Raw genomic sequence first — 16,661 nt, 5'->3', positions numbered from 1 at the left:
ATGCCTGCTGAGTTGCCAAAATGTTCGTCAGTTTACAGAGCACCAAATGGTGCTGGAAGGGAACAAAGTTGTGGGAAAGCGTCCCTTCCCCTCCCCAACAAAGGGCAGGGTAGACCTCTTTCCTTCCCCAAGCCATAGTGCCAAGAGTGAGCCCTGAGAGGTCACATACCTACTCCTGGATTCTCAGGGCTCTTGTAAAAGGAAGCCCCTCCCATCCCGGGGCCCTTCTCTGGACTCTGGGGCCTGCAAGGTGCAGAAATGCTCTCAAAGAAAGCTACTGTCGCCGTCGGGAAAATTCTCCAGGATTTTCCCAGCACATCTGCCCCCACATCGGCTCCGCAGTTGGGAGGCGGGGCGGGGGTGCTGCATGCTGGGAGAAGACTGCCTTGCCTCCCTCCTAGCAGCCCTCAGATTCCTCTGGCTCGAGCAAGAAGCTCCAGTCCGCAGACCCAGCTCTTCTCAGGGCCCGAAGAGCCCGCCTCCGAGTTTTCCCGCCGCCGCCGCCGCCTCTGGGGCTACCTGGCAGGCTAAGCTGCCCACTGATCCCTGCCACCTCCGCCCCCCTCCCAGATGAGGCCACAGAGTTTCTGGCTCCCGGAGGAGGTGACGGGCGGAGAGGGAAACCAGGCGGCTGGGGGAGGGGCGTTGCCTGCACCTGGCCCTTCGCCGCCGCGCAAGCCGGGAGGGGCGGGACTGGACCCCCGCCAGACCCGAAAAGAGAGGCCGAGGAGGCGAGGGGTGCTGTCTCCACTCCTGCAGTCTGGGGCCGGGCGGCGAGGTCTCCCCCCACCACCCTCGCCGCGGAGGCGCCCCCTAGGGTCGGGCGCCAGGCGCCCCTGCCCGAGCTGCGCGCTTAGCTCGCTCCCCCGGCCGGCCGCGCTCTCCAGCTGCAGGAAATTCCAGAAGCTCTCCATCATCCCCGCGCAGCGCGCAGCCCGGGCTGCCAAGGCTCCCCGAAGGAGAGCCACATGCCGGCCTGCCGCGCGGCCCGCCCTCGGCCCCCACCCGGTCCAACCCGGCCGGGTAGCCACGTCTGGCCGGGCGGGGGCCAAGCTGGCCGCCCCTTCCCGCGCCCCGGGCCCGGCGGAATGCGTGGCAGCCCCGACCGGGGGCTATTTTGAGCGGGAGGGGAGCGGCCCGGCTTCGGTGTTTTCGGCTTTTTCCTGGCCCCCGGCCCGCCAGGCCGGGCCCTCTGCTGCCCGCTGAATGGGAGGGGGGGCGGGGTCACGTGGCGGGGGGAGGGAAGGGCCGTCGCGATCCGGGTCGGGCTCGGGCTCGGGCTCGGGCTCTGCCCCGGCCCGGGGACTGGAGGCGCCCGGCAGCGGTCCGGACCTGCGCTCTCGGACGCGGCTGAGTGGCGGGGTTATTAATAGCGTGCCTGGCTCGGGCAGTGGCTCCAGGGCGCCCGCTACCTGCACGCCCCTCCTCCAGAGAGCACTGGCGGCCCGGCGCTCCCTCCGCAGCGGCGGACTGAGGCCTAACTGGATAGCGCCACCGTGAACTGGCGGCCAATCACAGGCCTCGATTTCCTTACCTGTAAATTGGGGATGAGCTACCCGGCTTTATAGGGTAGGTGCCATATAAAGGTTTTGTTTGCTGTGTGCCTCTCCTTGGGCAAAACGCTGTCACAATTGGGGGCCTCCGTTTTCCTTATTAAAACGAAGGGGTCTGAAAAGGCCCTCTGCAGGGAAAGCGTCCGGACATCTGAACAATGCGTTTTCACTGACCACCTATTTGTGCCTAGCGACTACCCAATGGTCACTGCTAACACAGGGCACCTGCCCTGCATTATTAGCATGCGCTAACTCAATTATAAGGCCTCCATAAAGTAGGTAATATTATCCCCTTTTTGTTAATGAGAAAGCTGAAGTTCACGAAGGTTAAGTGACCCACCAAAGGTCACACAATGTCAGAGCCTAAAGTCAGAAAAACTCTGGTTCCAGAACCCGTTAACCACTGAACACAGTGTTCACCCTGACACAGGCAGGACAAGCATTGCTGCTTCCTTCCAGGCAGTCCCTGGGGACCCCTTCTGCTCTGGTCCCAGTTCCAGGCATGAGGGGCTGTTCTCAACAGCTCCACTGGGGCCATTCCCACCTCCATCTACCCATAGGGACATGGGGGGATCACACCAGTGTCACCCTTACAACAGTGGAGGCTGCTTTTGGGCATGTGGTGACCCGTGACCCTGGCCCTGTCCAGGCACTGGCCATCCTGAGTCTAGCACCTCACACACACACATATATACAGTGCATCCCAGTGCTCACCGCCTGCCCACACCCCCCAACGCCAGCACCCACCGTCATGACATGAACACAGAGACCAGTACCCTACCTTGCACTGGTGACAGCGCCCCTGTCACAAAGCCAGCAGCTTCAGACAGCATCCCTCAACATTCTTCCTGGCTACTCTGTCCCTGTCCCTCACTCCCTCTCCAGTAGCTCACAGTCCAAATCCCACAATGGATGGGGAAGCTTAGGCCCAAGAGGAAGGGATGGGAGGACACAGTCATCCCTCCTGAGACCCGGGGATAGGATCATAAATGAGGAAAGAAAATTGCCTTTGGCCAGTGAATGACAGACGTGGGCATCCAATACAAATCATTCAGCTCCTGGTCGGTTGCCCCACTGCAGCCCTCTGAATCTGTTCAGCTCCTGCCGTGCGGCAGCTAGAGGGGCCCCCAGGACAGGATTCTAGAAATGGGCACCAAGCTGGGACCAGAGTCCTAAGGACCACTCTCTGCTCCCAAGTGTCAGTCCCAGACTATGGGCCCCTAGGTTTCACTAATCCATCAAATTCTAGACTCAGCCTAGCCTCAGAGCCATGGGGGCAGGGGCATCTGGGGGTGAGGGGAGATGGCATACAGGGGAACAGCCTAGGACAGGGCTTGGAGCTGCTTCCTGCTCCCCCCACTCCCAAGCAAGGAAGCACAAAGACTGGCAGGTCCCCCACTCCGCCCCGGAAACCTGGCAGTTTATTTCTGTCTCTGGGCCCCCTGTTTCCACAGAGTCAGTCCAGGAAGGCTGGCAGCAGCTGGCTCGGAGGGGTGGAGCTCCTGCTCTCTCAAGGGTCCAGCTGCCACCCTGCTCCCCTCCCCCTGACCTGCCAGGCCAGACAAGACTGAGGTGACACTGGGATAAGGGACAGGAACTGGGGGCCAGTGCTCAGAGGTGATACTGAATACCCTGAGAGGCCAGAGCCCCAACAGAGATTCCACCTGAGGCCAGGGAGTTAAGACTCCAGGGGAGGGAACCCCTGACTCCCCAGCCCACAGCCCAGATGTTCTCCCAGGCAGTCAGACTACACCCAGTTCAAGTCTGCTAAGGGTGTAACCTCTGGCGAGTACAACCCTACTTGTTCCAGATTATTCTGGCTCATAACTCCTCTGGACCCTGGTCCCAAAGAAAAGCCTGTTTCTAAATCTGTGCTGTCCAACATGGTAGCCACTAGCCACATGCAAGTGTGGCTAGTCAGAACTGGAATGCACTGTAAGTACAAAATATACACCAGATTCTGAAGTCTTAATGTATTTTTTAAATGTAAAATACCTCAATAATTTTTATAAGGCTTATACATTAAAATGCTAGTACTTTGGATATATTGGGTTATATAAGATAAATTGTTGGGCCAGGCACAGTGGCTCATGCCTGTAATCCCACACTTTGGGAGGCCGAGGTGGGTGGATCACCTGAGGTCAGGAGTTCGAGACCAGCCTGGCCAACACGGTGACACCCCATCTCTACAAAAAATACAAAAATTAGCTGGGTGTGGTGGTGGGCACCTGTAATCCCAGCTACTTGGGGGGCTGAGGCAGGAGAATCGCTTCAACTCGGGAGGTGGAGGTTGCAGTGAGCTGAGATTGTGCCACTGCACTCCAGTGAGGGCAACAGAGCAAGACTCCCTCTCAAAAAAAAAAAAAGATAAATTGTTAAAATTAATTCCAGTTACTTCCTTTTATGCCTTTTTACTTTGTTTAATGTGGCTACTTGAAAATTTTAAATTACATATGTGGCTTCTCTTTTTTTTTTTTTGACACGGAGTCTTACACTGTCGCACAGGCTGGAGTGAAATGGCGCAATCTCGGCTCACTGCAACCTCCACCTCCCAGGTTCAAGCGATTCTCCTGCCTCAGACTCCCGAGTAGCTGGGATTATAGGTGCCTGCCACCATGCCCAGCTAATTTTTTGTATTTTTAGTAGAGACGGGGTTTTACTATGTTGGCCAGGCTGGTCTTGAACTCCTGACCTTGTGATTCACCTGCCTCGGCCTCCCAAAGTGCTGGGATTACAGGCGTGAGCCACCACACCCGGACACATATATGGCTTCTATTACGTGTCTACTGGATAGTCCTGTTCTAAATCTTTTTTTTTTTTTTTTTTTTTAAGACAGTGTCTGGCTTTGTCACTCAGGCTAGAGTGCAGCGGTATAATCACAGCTCACTGCAGCCTCAATCTTCTGGGCTGAAGCAATCTTCCCACCTCAGCCTCTTGCATAGCTGGGACTACATGCTACCATGCCCAACTAACTTTTTAACGTTTTTGTAGAGACAGGGCCTCACTACGTTGCCCAGGCTGGTGTTCTAGGTCTTGTGGGTTCTGGCTTTGGACTAAAGCTTTGCCTTCTCTGGATCCATATCTGTGTGACTTTAGCTCACTCACTTTCTCATATCTAGACCACAGCCTTATGTGTTAGTCTAAATCTCACCACCCCACACCACCCCACCCCAGTTTTCCATGAATCTAGGTTCAGCCAGAGATGATGGCTTAGTCTGCTTTATACACTATTTAGTGCATTTCTTGTTCATCAATCCCCAATATCTAGATCCCACCAAGAGTGTGACTATAGATCACCTTTCATGTTAACTTGCCATGGATCTAGGTTCCAGCCTGACATGTCAACATTGTTTGCTTAGATCACTGTCTAATTAGGTTTAAAATCTACACACTCCTCAGGAGGAATAAGGTTCTAGATCAGAGGTTGGCAAACTATGGTCCATGGCCTGTTGTCTGTTTTTATAATTCAAGTTTGATTGGAACACAGCCATGCTCATTCGCTTATGCACTGTCTATGACTGCTTTCAAGGTGCAATGGCAGAGTTAAGTACTACTCATGACAGAGACTGAATGCTTACAAAGTCTAAAATTTTTACTTTCCAGAATGACCATTTTAGATGAGCAACAAATCCAACCCACTATAAATTTAGATTCCAGCCCAAGACCATGGCCTAGTCTAATCTAGATCACCTCCTGCTGTGGTTCTAGACAGTGCTGCCCGCCAGGATCTAAAACCAGAGCCTAACACTGGTTCCCTGGTGCTTGGGTTCCAAATCCTACTCTGATCTCGGCAGATGGGCCCCAGGACTCCTCTCTGGGATGGAAAGGGTGTCTCTACTTCTTAACTCCCCTAGAGAGATCAAGGCCCATGGGCCCTTCTTGATGGCCTTGGGATGTGGGAGGGAGGGTAGATTCCAGAGACAGCACTGGAGGCTGAGTCAAAGAGTTAGGGGTAAGCCCTTGCAGAACAAGGGGGCAAAATATAATGAGGCCAAGAGATAGAGTGGCCCCACCTCCACCCCTTCCCAGCAGGCTCCAGAGCAGGTCACTTAGCTGGGGGTCATGTGGGACAGATACCAAGCCCTCTGGAAGCCAGGCCAGGGGGCTCTAAATGAAATCCGCATCTCCAGCCCCTTACCTCCAACTACCTGATGCGTCTCTCCTCAGAGCTGAGCTGACACCACTACCCCTCTTCCCTTTTCTCCTGCTCTGCTATCTCCACGGCTTTCTTTGAAAACCCTCCCATACCTGTCCCCTTCCCTGCCATTTCTTCTTCCTGAATCCTAGAATCCTTGGCTAACCTTTGTGGTTAAGATCTCAGGGTCTGGATCTGACAAGCCCAGGCTTAACTTCCAACCCTGACTCTGGGCAAGCCACTTCATCTCTCTAGGCCTCCTCAGTTTTCTCGTCTGTAAAATGGTAACTATTTCACAGGTTGTTGTATAGCTTTAACAAGATCATGAGGTATATCGCTCTGCCCAGTGCCTGGCACATAATAAGCATTTAATGCTAGCTGCTATTTTTATTACTATTGATCATCTAGCTTAGTTCCGTAGATGGACTTCACAGGTTTATAAGCCTCACAACATTTTAACCAACCAAAAACTTGGGTTTTTTTTTTTGAGATGGAGTCTCGCTCTGTCGCCAGGCTGGAGTGCAGGGGTGCCATCTCAGCTCATTGCAACCTCCGCCTCCCGGGTTCAAGCGATTCTCCTGCCTCAGACTCCCGAGTAGCTAGGATTACAGGTGCATGCCACCATGCCCAGCTAATTTTTGTGTTTTTAGTAGAGACGAGGTTTCACCATGTTGGCCAGGCTGATCTCGAGCTCCTGACCTCAGGTGATCTGTCCACCTCAGCCTCCCAAAATGCTGGGATTACAGGTGTAAGCCACCATGTCCCGCCTGTTTTTGTTTTTGAGACAGGGTCTCGCTCTGTATCCCAGGGTGGAGTGTAGTGGCGTGATCATAGCTCACTGCAGCTTCAACCTCCTGGGCCCAAGCAATCCTCCCACCTCAGCCTCCCAAGTAGCTGGGACCATAGGCATGTGCCATCACACCTGGCTACTTAATTTTTTATGTTGCCCAGGCTCAAAACTTTAAAAAAAAATTTTTTTTTTTTTTTAATTTTTCTGGAGAGAAAGCCCCTAGGTCTCATCATCTTCTCAAAATGGGTCCTTAGCCAAAATGGTAACCAAGAGAAAAAAAAAAAAGGCAGGCACGCCTTTAGTTCAATCCAAATGGGAAAATAGAGGTGCGTAATAAAGAAGGGACCCTCAGAAAATCTGGGCAGATCCAAGGCCAGAACCCAGGGGTATCCTCTCCCAGGCCCTACTCCTTCCTCCAGTCCAAGTGGTCTCATCTGACCTCTTGGTCAGATCTGATCTGACCTCATCATGTCTCACCTACTTGGCCATGACAGCTTCCTGGTGGGCTCCCCACCTCCAGTCGCCTCCCCTGAATCTCTTCCACTTCGAGCTAGCTACATCTTCCTCAAATCCCATTCTCATGACTCTGCGTCTCTGCCCTGAAACCTTTAACAGCTCCCTACTGCTGACGACAACATCAAGGCCAAGGTCTTTAGCCTGACATTCAAGGGCCTTCAGAGCCAGCTTTGGCCCCACCAACCTCCTGGCTGTTCTCTCTCATCTGGTCAGCGGGGCTGACTTCTTCCTCTCCTCTCTTCCCCTCCCCTGAGTCTCAACACCACCCACACAATCACTCCGTTCTGGACAGATTCTGCCCCTTTGCTCAATCACACAGTGTCTCAGGCCTCCCCTGCTATGCCCTTGGGATTGCCTCTGGGTCCAGCCAACCTCTGAACTCACCCTGATTCCGCCAGACCAGCAGAAGCTGGCCAGGCTTGGCTCCAGGAAACAGGCCTCTGCCCCTGCTCTCCAGCGCAGCTCCATCCCTGGACATTGACCCACCTCGGCACTGCCCACACCCCTCCAATTCCCAGCATCTCTTTTCATCTATCCTCTAGACTCTCAGGAACAGAACAGCGAATCCCATAGGGAGTTAGCAGGTAGGTATAGCACTGTCTTCAAAGTCATGACTCTTGACTCAGTCAGATTGTTGTCTTCAAGCCACAGTGTCCTTATCTATAAAATTGGGATGGCAATACCTGTATCTCACTTGATTCTCACAAGGAATAACTGCCTTGTAAACTGGAAGGTGCTTTTTCTACTAAAACCTGCTATACAAATAAGAGTAACAACAGCCTCCATCTGTACATTGATTTAAAACTGCAGTAACCCTGTAATGGGGGCATGCCCAATGCCCCTTCTTTGATTCATTTTCCTCCTTGGTACATATCACCATCTAACGACCATTTATTTCACTTGTTTTTACATTAACTGTCTGTTTTACCCTCTAAATGTAAGCTCCTTGAGGGCAGGGATTTGTGTCTGTTTTGTTCACTGCTGTGTGTCCTAGAAAAGTGCCTGACATCAGGTGTGCACTTGATGGTTAAGGAATGAATGCATGAGTCAAGTGCTTACTGCATGGCAGACACTGTGCTAAGCACTCCTCACAGAGCATCTCATCGGAGGGGTCAGGTACTTTGATGACCCTGTGTTTTGGAGATGCGATGTTCAGTTGACTTGCCCTGGTCACGTGGTGGGACACAACTTAGCTAGGATTGGACTGCAGAGCCTGCCTTCTTGATCACTATACTGTAGTTTCTGTCCAGATGGGGGTTTATTTCTATTTCTCTTTTTTTTGAGATGGAGTCTTCCTCTGTCACCCAGGCTGCAGTGCAGTAGCGCACTCTCGGCTCACTGCAACCTCCGCCTCCCGGGTTCAAGTGACTCCCGAGTAGCTGGGATTACAGGTGCCTGCCACCACATGGGGTTTCACCATGTTGGCCAGGCTGGTTTCGAACTCCTGACCTCAGGTAATCCGCCCACCTCAACCTCCCAAAGTGCTGGGATTACAGGCGTGAGCCACCGTGCCTGGCCGTTTATTTCTATTTCTACATTAGCTAAGCCTCTCGAATCTGTCACCCTCCCTAGGTCCTTGAGGCCACCAGCCCTCCCAATCCTCATCCTGATCTCACTCAGCAATTTCCTCCCACTTCTGAGCCCTAAGCCGCGTTCATTCTCACCTCAGGGCCTTTGCTGGTGCCCTGCACCCTGCCTGGCATGCTCTGGCTCCCCCATCTCTTTCAACTACCCATTTCTCAAGATTCACCTCTTCTGGGAAGCCCTCCCTCCAGACTTCACTTGTTCCCTTCCCTGAGCTCATGTCTTGTTGTTTATTGCTGAGAAAACCCACTCGGGGAGTGTATGTTGATTTGGTTCATTCTCTTATTGTTTCCTGAAGTTGAAGGCCTTGCCCACCTCTGTCCTTCCTTTCTATTCCCCCTGTCCCTCTCCTGGCCAGGTCTCTGCCTCCTTCCTCTGCTGGATCAATGCCCTCACCCCTAACCCGTCTCTTAATCAGGTTTAAAGCTTTGTGACTAATAGTATGGCTTTTGAGTCTCTCACACTGCAGCTCCACCCTCTCCCTATTAGCTGTGTTTCCTTGGGCATGTCACTGTACCTCTCTGAACCCGATTCCTATCTGTGAAATAAGGATAATATGAGCCCCTGCTTCATGAGCAAATGTGCCTGGCACATAGTAAGCACTAAGTATCAACTCTTTATTATTTCTATAGCATCTAATCATTTCACTTATCTCCATTCTGAAGGCTTCGGCCTCCTCTCTGCCTCCTTCCCAAGCAGTTGTCCCCTCTTTCCAGATTATGGTGGTAACAATAAGATTGCTAACATGACCCCTTATGATCTGCAGTGACTGGAAACATGTCTGGCACCCAGCAAGTGCTTCATATTAGTTGTTGAATAAATTAATTAGCTAATTTAATCCTCACAACACCCTATGGAGGAGAGGAGAACTAGTATTATACTCATTTTACAGACAAGGAAATCAAGGCCCAGAGAGGGAAAGCAGCTCCCAGGGGCTGGGATTTAAACCCATGCAGTCTGACTCCAAAGTCGGGACGCTCACTGCCCATTCCATCCTCACCATTCCCATCCTTATCTGCTCTGATGCCAACCCCAGGGAGGGACCCTTTCTTTCTCCAGGTATTGGATCTTAGCATCTAGATGGATGCTCACTGAGCCCCTGCTCCAAAGCTAAACCTTCATGTTTTATCTCATTTGAGCCTCACAAAACCCTATAGCATCAATGCCATTATTATTTCCCCTCAACAGGTGAGGAAACTGAGGCTCAGAGAGGAGTCAAGTAACTAAGGACACACAGGATTCAAAGCCCAAATTCTTTAAATGACATGATTTTTTTGCAATGTTTTTCTCTTATTGTTTTATCCCACTGTTGAGAATTGACCACACATATCAGCCTTGTTTTTCCAGTTAGTTGGGCAGCAAGCTCTCTGAGGCCAACCCTTCCACCTCTCCCATTGGTGGCCAGCACTGTAGCGGGGTGAGCTGTGCTCTATAGAGGCTTCTGAACCACTGATCTGCACACTCCTAGCGAGGCACAGCCTGACACTCTGCCTGTTTCCCCCACAGCACTCTGCCTTATCACCCCATCAAACTTAGTGTTGGGAAGGGCAGGGCTAGGTCTCCCCTTCGGCCTAGACTAGAGGCTCCCCAGAGATGCCTTATCCCCCAGGAATTCAGGGCTCCCATCTCCTACTTAGTGCATCAAGGGGGCAGGACAGGACAGGCGTGGTGGCTCACGCCTGTAATCCCAGCACTTTGGGAGGCTGAGGTGGGCAGATCACCTGAGGTCAGGAGTTCGAGACCAGCCCGGCCAACATGGTAAAACCCTGTCTCTACTAAAAATACAAAAATTAGCCGGGTGTGGTGGCAGGCGCCTGTAATCCCAGCTACTCGGTCTGGGCAACATGGCAAAACCTCGTCTCTACTAAAAACACAAAAAATTAGGCAGGTGTGGTGGTGCACACCTGTAGTCCCAGCTACTTGAGAAGAGAATCACCTGACCCTGGGAAGTCGAGGCTGCAGTGAGCCGTGACTGCTCCACTGCACTCCAACCCGGGCAACAGGAGTAAGACCCTGTCTCAAAAAAAAAAAAAAAAAAAAAAAAAAAAAAAAAAAAAGGAACAAATGAACAAACGAGGACTCTGGATCCTAGCCTTCCAAGTTCAAAGGGCGGCTCCACCACATACTGACTGTGTGACCTTGGGCAAGTCACTTTACCTTTTTATGCCTCAGTTTTCTGATATATGAAACAAAGACACTAATAAAAGGGCTGCAATAATAATTAAGTGAAGATCTGTTTATAAAGTTGGAATAGTATCTGGAACATAGTAAACACTATATACGTGTTTGTTAAATAAATAAAAGTTGAGCTCCACCTAGCTCTAGAAAGGTCCCCGTGGTAGGGTACAGAGCTAGTGACAAAGCCCCTGTTCCAAACAGATAACTGAAGACACACAAGGGAACGGGCAGAGGTAGCAGAGACTGCACACCTTTGAGAAGCCCCTTGTGGCAGGGACCCCCTCCTCCTCCCCACATCCTCCAGAGGCAGAGGACCCCATTTCCTGGCCTAATCAGTCTTCTGACCTAATCCCCCCACCCTAGTCCTCAAGCCACTTCCCCTCCCCTTCCTCCAACTGTTAACTCTTTCCATGCAATCAGACTGTGGCCAGAATTCAGGCCCTGCTGCTTAGTTGCTGTGTGACCCTGGGCAAGTTACTTAGCCTCTCTGAGCCTCAGCGATCTCCTCTATACAAGGGGTTAATCCCCCTGGAGGTCTGTCCTAGGGATTAATGAATAACTGAAATCATACCTCCGGATATGTCCATAGATACTAAGACATGCTGGTGTCGCACAGGCCTGACAATGTGGATGGGCATGCTGTTTGGGCACTGGGGTGGGGGAGGGGAAAGGGGCTACTGTTAAAAACTGACCCCCAACTTCAAAAGTTTCCCCAAGGGTGCCTAAGCACCATCCAAGGCAAGTTCCCCATCCTTCCAACCACCATCCTATGACATCAAAATACTGTTTCTTGAGAGACAGGCAGGGGCCTCAGGTCAGGCCCCTCATTGCCACAGTCACTACTTCCAAGGCCCTGAAGCAGACCTGGGCGAGAAGAGGGAGGGAAAGGAGGAGCCACAGGTGAGATGGGAGGAGAGGACCCCTGGTGGGGAGGACCCCTGGGATGAGACAGGCAGAAGGGGAGAGGGACAGGCCTCCAAGGACCTCCCTCTCCCCCACAGCTAACCTGGCAATCACCTGGCCCAGCCTTCCACCCATTTAAAAAGGAAGAGGAGCCAGCGGCAGTAGGTTATGATAGGCGATTACCCGTCATTAATTAATTAAAATAAACAGCAGATTAAATACAGCAAAATTAAAATAGCACAGGAAATTAATTCTCTCCTAGCCCTACCTCACAGGTGAGATGCTTAAAGGGGCCCTTGAAGCCAGGATCCAGGGCAGCTTGGGCTGGAGGCGTGTGTCACCAAAACCTGCCTTACACCACAACTCCCGGCAACCCCAAATATCAACGGCAGAGCCCAGCTACCCATAGGCATCCACCTGGCTCTGCCACCCCAGATTGGCCTCCTGGCTCCTTATCCCCAGGGCACTCCAAGCCCTGCTCCCCAGTCAGTGGGCAGGAACGGTCCTGACACCCTCTAGGTCGGGGGGTTGGACACTGGGCCACATCTACCACCACACAGGTCAGAGCAGAAGAAAAGAGGCACCCTGGTCCTCTCTTCTGGGTCCCCTCTGGGGCTTGGAGTCAGGTCTCGGCAAGACCCCCCTCTTCTGTGCTGAGTCCCTGGCCCCTCATTTGGAGTGCCCCAAAATCCATCTCTGAGGACCCCTCACTTTCCTCCACTTTTGGCTTAGGATGCTCTGGAAGAATGTACTGCTGAGGCCCAGAATCCCAAGCCAGAAAAATGCCTGACCCAGTTGGCTAGACCAACCAACCCCTAGGACGTGATGCCAGAATTCCCTCCTACACAAGACTAATCGGCTCATTGCACAGATGGGGAAACTGAGGCCGGGGAAGACAAGGCATTTTGTTTGTGGTCACCCAGTGACCTAGTAGGAGAGCCTGAAGCTGACTCTCTAAGGGGTACATTCCATGTCACACTACAACACTGGATTTTCAGAGGGCGGCTCAGTTCCACGCTGCCCTCTCCCAGCCTAGCCTCTGAGGCCTCGCCTCCATAGGCCCATTCCACAACTTTCCCTTCTGTCCTACGCAGCAACTGGTTAGACCTCAACCAACCTCAGTTCCTGCCCTCGGGCTTGCTGTTCACATAGCTTGCTTGGAAGCTCCTTCCCCAACTTCTCCCTGCCCAAATTCTACCAGCCAGCTCAATACCAGTTCCTCCATGAGCCACCCAGAACCCTGACAATTTCCTTTAAGCTTCTGGGGTGGAGGTGAAGGTGAAGACTCCCTCTCTGCTGTCTGTGTGATATGGTTATCAGGTGAGCTTTCTGTAGACTAAGAAAAGAGTCTGGGCCCCAGCAGCTGGCACAGTACCCAGCCCTCAGAAGATGCTCAGTAAATCTCTTCATCTGATGTCCCCCCATGTCCAAGTGATAACTGACAATAATGGCTATTATTTATTGAGCAGCTACTACAAGCCCAACACCTGTACTGCCCCATCCTTGCACGATGAACCTTGCTCATAGAGGTTGTATGACTTGCCTAAGGTCACTCAGCTCAGGAACTGGAACCCCACTGATCCTTAACCCTAATTGAATCTCCTCTCCATCCTACTCACCACTTCTAGGTTAGACCATCATCTCCCACTTGCACTTCCAAAGCCCCTCAACTAGCCTTCCTGCCTCCAGTCTCTCCCTCCCCTGGTCCTGCCAGCAAAGATTTCCCATAACCCCTTGAAGCCCACTGGATAAAACTGAAGCCCCAGAGCATGGCATCTACACGCCGTGACATCTGCCTTCTGGCCTCTTTGCAGTGTCTCCTCTGGTCTGTGAACGTCCCTCCGTTTTCTCAGCATAACACACTTGATTCACTTCCAGGCTTTGCATATGCTATTCCCACTGCCTGGAACACCCTTCCACGCTTCCTCTTATGAATTCCTACACATCTCTCAACATCCAAGATCAAGGGTTACTTTACAATGGAGTTGGAAGAGACAGGCAACAAATAGGCTGGTCACAAAACTGAGAGCCCTGTGAGGGAAGGGCTCATGTCCATCTTGGTCACCACAGTATCCCCAGGGCTTAACTCATCATCAATGCTCAATCAATATTTGTTGAATGAATCAATGAATGCTCTGTATAGACCTGCTGACTAAACAGAGGAATGACAAAAGAATACAAGGCCACAGCAGGCAGGGCCGGAGGTAGACGGGGAGAGACTGAGGCCAGGAAGGGCAAGGACATGGTGAAGAGCAGTAACAAATACCGTCAGGGCTAATCTGCAGCAGGCCACACTCTTGGCAGAGAGAGTGTTTATGAGAGACAGAGGAAGGAAAATGATGGTGTGAGGGAGGCTCTCAGTGTGTGTGTGTGCACATGGGCAAGAAGAGGTGAGGACGCATGTGTGTACTGCATTTGTGAATTGGCCTGTGTGAGAAGGCAGGGAAGTATGCAAACATGTACGTGTGTGTTTGTAGGGGGGCTGTGTACGCGTGCCATGACGGCTTGGGTATGTATGGGTGTGTGTGAGGAAGGCTGTGTGTGCACAGGATGCCGTGTGTGTACATGATGGAGGTTGTGCACTTCTGCTAGGAGGGAGTGATTGAGAAAGACAAGAGGGAACACATGAAGGAAGGGTGAGTGAGTGAGAAACTATGTACGGGGGGGCTGTTGTTGTGAACATGTGCATGAGGAGATGGTGTCCCTGTGAGTGTGACCAGTGGGGAACGTAGGTAAGAGGTTTCAGGGCTCTGCTGAGGGTGCAGCTGCCATGGCCTCGACCACAGGCCTGGTGCCAGAGGTGGGGGCTGGCCCTGGGCCCAGGGTGGGGGGTTCTGACAGAGCAGAAGATTCCTCAGAGTCCTCCCTGGAGCCACAGGCGCCAGATTACCATGTCCCTAGGCAGGGAGGTCGAGGACGAGGCCCAGATGTGCGTGTGCCTCTACATCTGTCCACAGTAAAACCTCTGGGCATTTCTTTGTCTTTGTCTGTGTCCGGGTGTGCACGCCTGTGCTCGTGTGAGTACCACTGGCTGTGTGTCTGTGCCTGTCTTTGTCTCTATGTTTCTGCGCCTTTGTCTCAGTGTGTGTGGCTGGTGATCTATGCCTGTCTGCATGGCAGTGTCTGGTTTTGTGGGTGTCTATGTGTGTCCTAGACTCCATGCATGTCTGAGTAGAGAGTGCCAGCATCCTGCTGGACTACTGTTTGCATTTGTGGGTCCATGCGGCCTTGGTGTGAGTGAGGGCACATTGTGCTTTTGAGACTGTGGGTCTAGGCCTCGGTGTATCTAAGCGTGTGCTTGTGTTTCTGTATGGGAGACTATGCCATGTGTTGTAGTATGGAGATGCTTATCTAGGTCTGTGTGATGTTTGTGAGACCAAGGATATGTGTGTGTCTGTATCTGTGTGTTGGGTGTGAGGGGTTTGTCACAGACTGGTGAGCAAGTTAATCTCAGACTCCGTGACACGTGGAATAAAATCACGCTCCCATAATGGGATCATTCGTCTTCCTGTCCAAGGAGAGAACCAACCCTTCACCCTCCGCCCTGGGGGAGCCAGTGGGGCCAGGGCCAGGCACCGGCCCCCACCCAGGCCGCCTTCTGGCCTCAGCACCCCCACCCCCTCCTCTGCTGCACCAGGCTCATTCTGCCTCCAGAGTGCCCTAGTGCCCACTGTGGGCTGGGCAGGGCTCCAGGACATGTGACTGGGCCTTAGAGGCCTGTCCTGGGCCCCCTGCCCCACCCACTGCTGAGGAGAGCCCTGCCCTGAGATGACAGCTGGGGGTACAGGAAGGACTCTTCGGGCCCCTCCTTCTCCTGGAGGGGAGGGATGAGCTGCAGGCCCGGCCGGGATTTTCCATCTCTCAGCAACAAGATTCCTGGTGAGCAGGCTGCAGGGTTTGGCAGGGCGCCTGCTGGAGACCCGCCCTCACCCGCCAGGATGCCTGGGTCCCTGGGGCCAGGCAGCAGCGAGTTCCCTGGGGAGCTGGGCGGGGAGGCCCACAACTCCAACCTACTGTTTGCCTGGGCCTGTGGGAAGGCCAGACCCTTCCAGGCCCACACCTCCCAACCAAAGATGGCTTCCCAGCACCCCCAGGCAAACTATTACCCTTCCTCTGGCCTCCCCTAAGCCCCAGCCTTAGCTTAAGAAAGTATTCCCAGGCCAGCCACCCAGCACCACCCACCCCCACCACCCCTCAGCACACACCCAGCCTGGGTTCTGCACCTCACCTCCAAGTCCGAGGGCTCTCAAGGTGAGTGTTTTGCTTCTCTCAGACTTGGGGGGTCTGAGGACAAGGCTGTGTGTCCTGCATCTGTTAAATCCCTCTTGGTCTTAGCTCTCCTTCCTGGCTGGGCTGAGAGGCATCAGGAGAGGATTTAAGGTCCAAAGTTGGGGAAACTGAGGCAGTGAAGCCCTCCGCCCTACTCATCACAATGAGTCAGAGGCAAAATCCAGTCATCTGGACTTGTCTTAATGCTGCCTAGCAATAGTGGCTGCAGCTCTTTCTTTCTCGTGGGAGGGTGCAATTTCCGGAGGGGATGAGCATCAGCTGGAGGGAGTGGGGAACAGGCAGGTGGGCTCCCTCAACCCCCAGCACCTTGGATGAGCAGTTGGAGAGCAGGTTTGCTAAGAGATTAAGGTTGAGGAGGAGAAACGAGATGCTCCATGATTTATGAGCCTAATTCTTTTCCCTTAAATTCCCCTCCAACCCCCACCTCCCAGCCCCAGCCTGGTCCCTCCAGGGCCATGCTGTGGCCCCAGGCCAATGTCAAAGCCCTAACCCATCCATCAGCTGTTGCCAGGGAGTTTCCACCCCAATGGGTTCCAAAGGGAGGGGCACAACTGACACTAGGGGCTCAGATTGATGGGGAGGGAGCATGGCCCTAAGGAGTCTGCCAACAGACCCCTGCACCCTCCTAGAAGCTGGGTGCTCACAACATCCAGGGAGGAAACTAGGCTGGTGGGTGGGGCCCAGGAGGAGGTAGCCTCCCCGCTCTGGCACC

The 16,661-nt window shown here is 53.0% G+C and overlaps 1 protein-coding gene across 13 annotated transcripts in view; it reads right to left on the bottom strand.

Annotated features, from left to right (window-relative positions):
- Positions 1-16,661, bottom strand: part of AHDC1 (AT-hook DNA binding motif containing 1) — a 69,843-nt gene that overhangs the window by 40,225 nt on the left and 12,957 nt on the right. The window contains exon 3 of one of the 13 annotated variants that reach the window (XM_016944733.4): positions 15,888-16,012. The exons of the other annotated variants lie outside the window; for them this stretch is intronic. The gene's annotated coding sequence lies outside the window, so the exon portion shown is untranslated. The remainder of the gene's footprint in view (positions 1-15,887; positions 16,013-16,661) is intronic. 13 annotated transcript variants of the gene reach the window in all.

The sequence above is a fragment of the Pan troglodytes genome, chromosome 1, assembly GCF_028858775.2.
Source record: "Pan troglodytes isolate AG18354 chromosome 1, NHGRI_mPanTro3-v2.0_pri, whole genome shotgun sequence".
Taxonomy (NCBI): domain Eukaryota; kingdom Metazoa; phylum Chordata; class Mammalia; order Primates; family Hominidae; genus Pan; species Pan troglodytes.
This window is presented reverse-complemented; position numbering and strand designations above follow the sequence as displayed.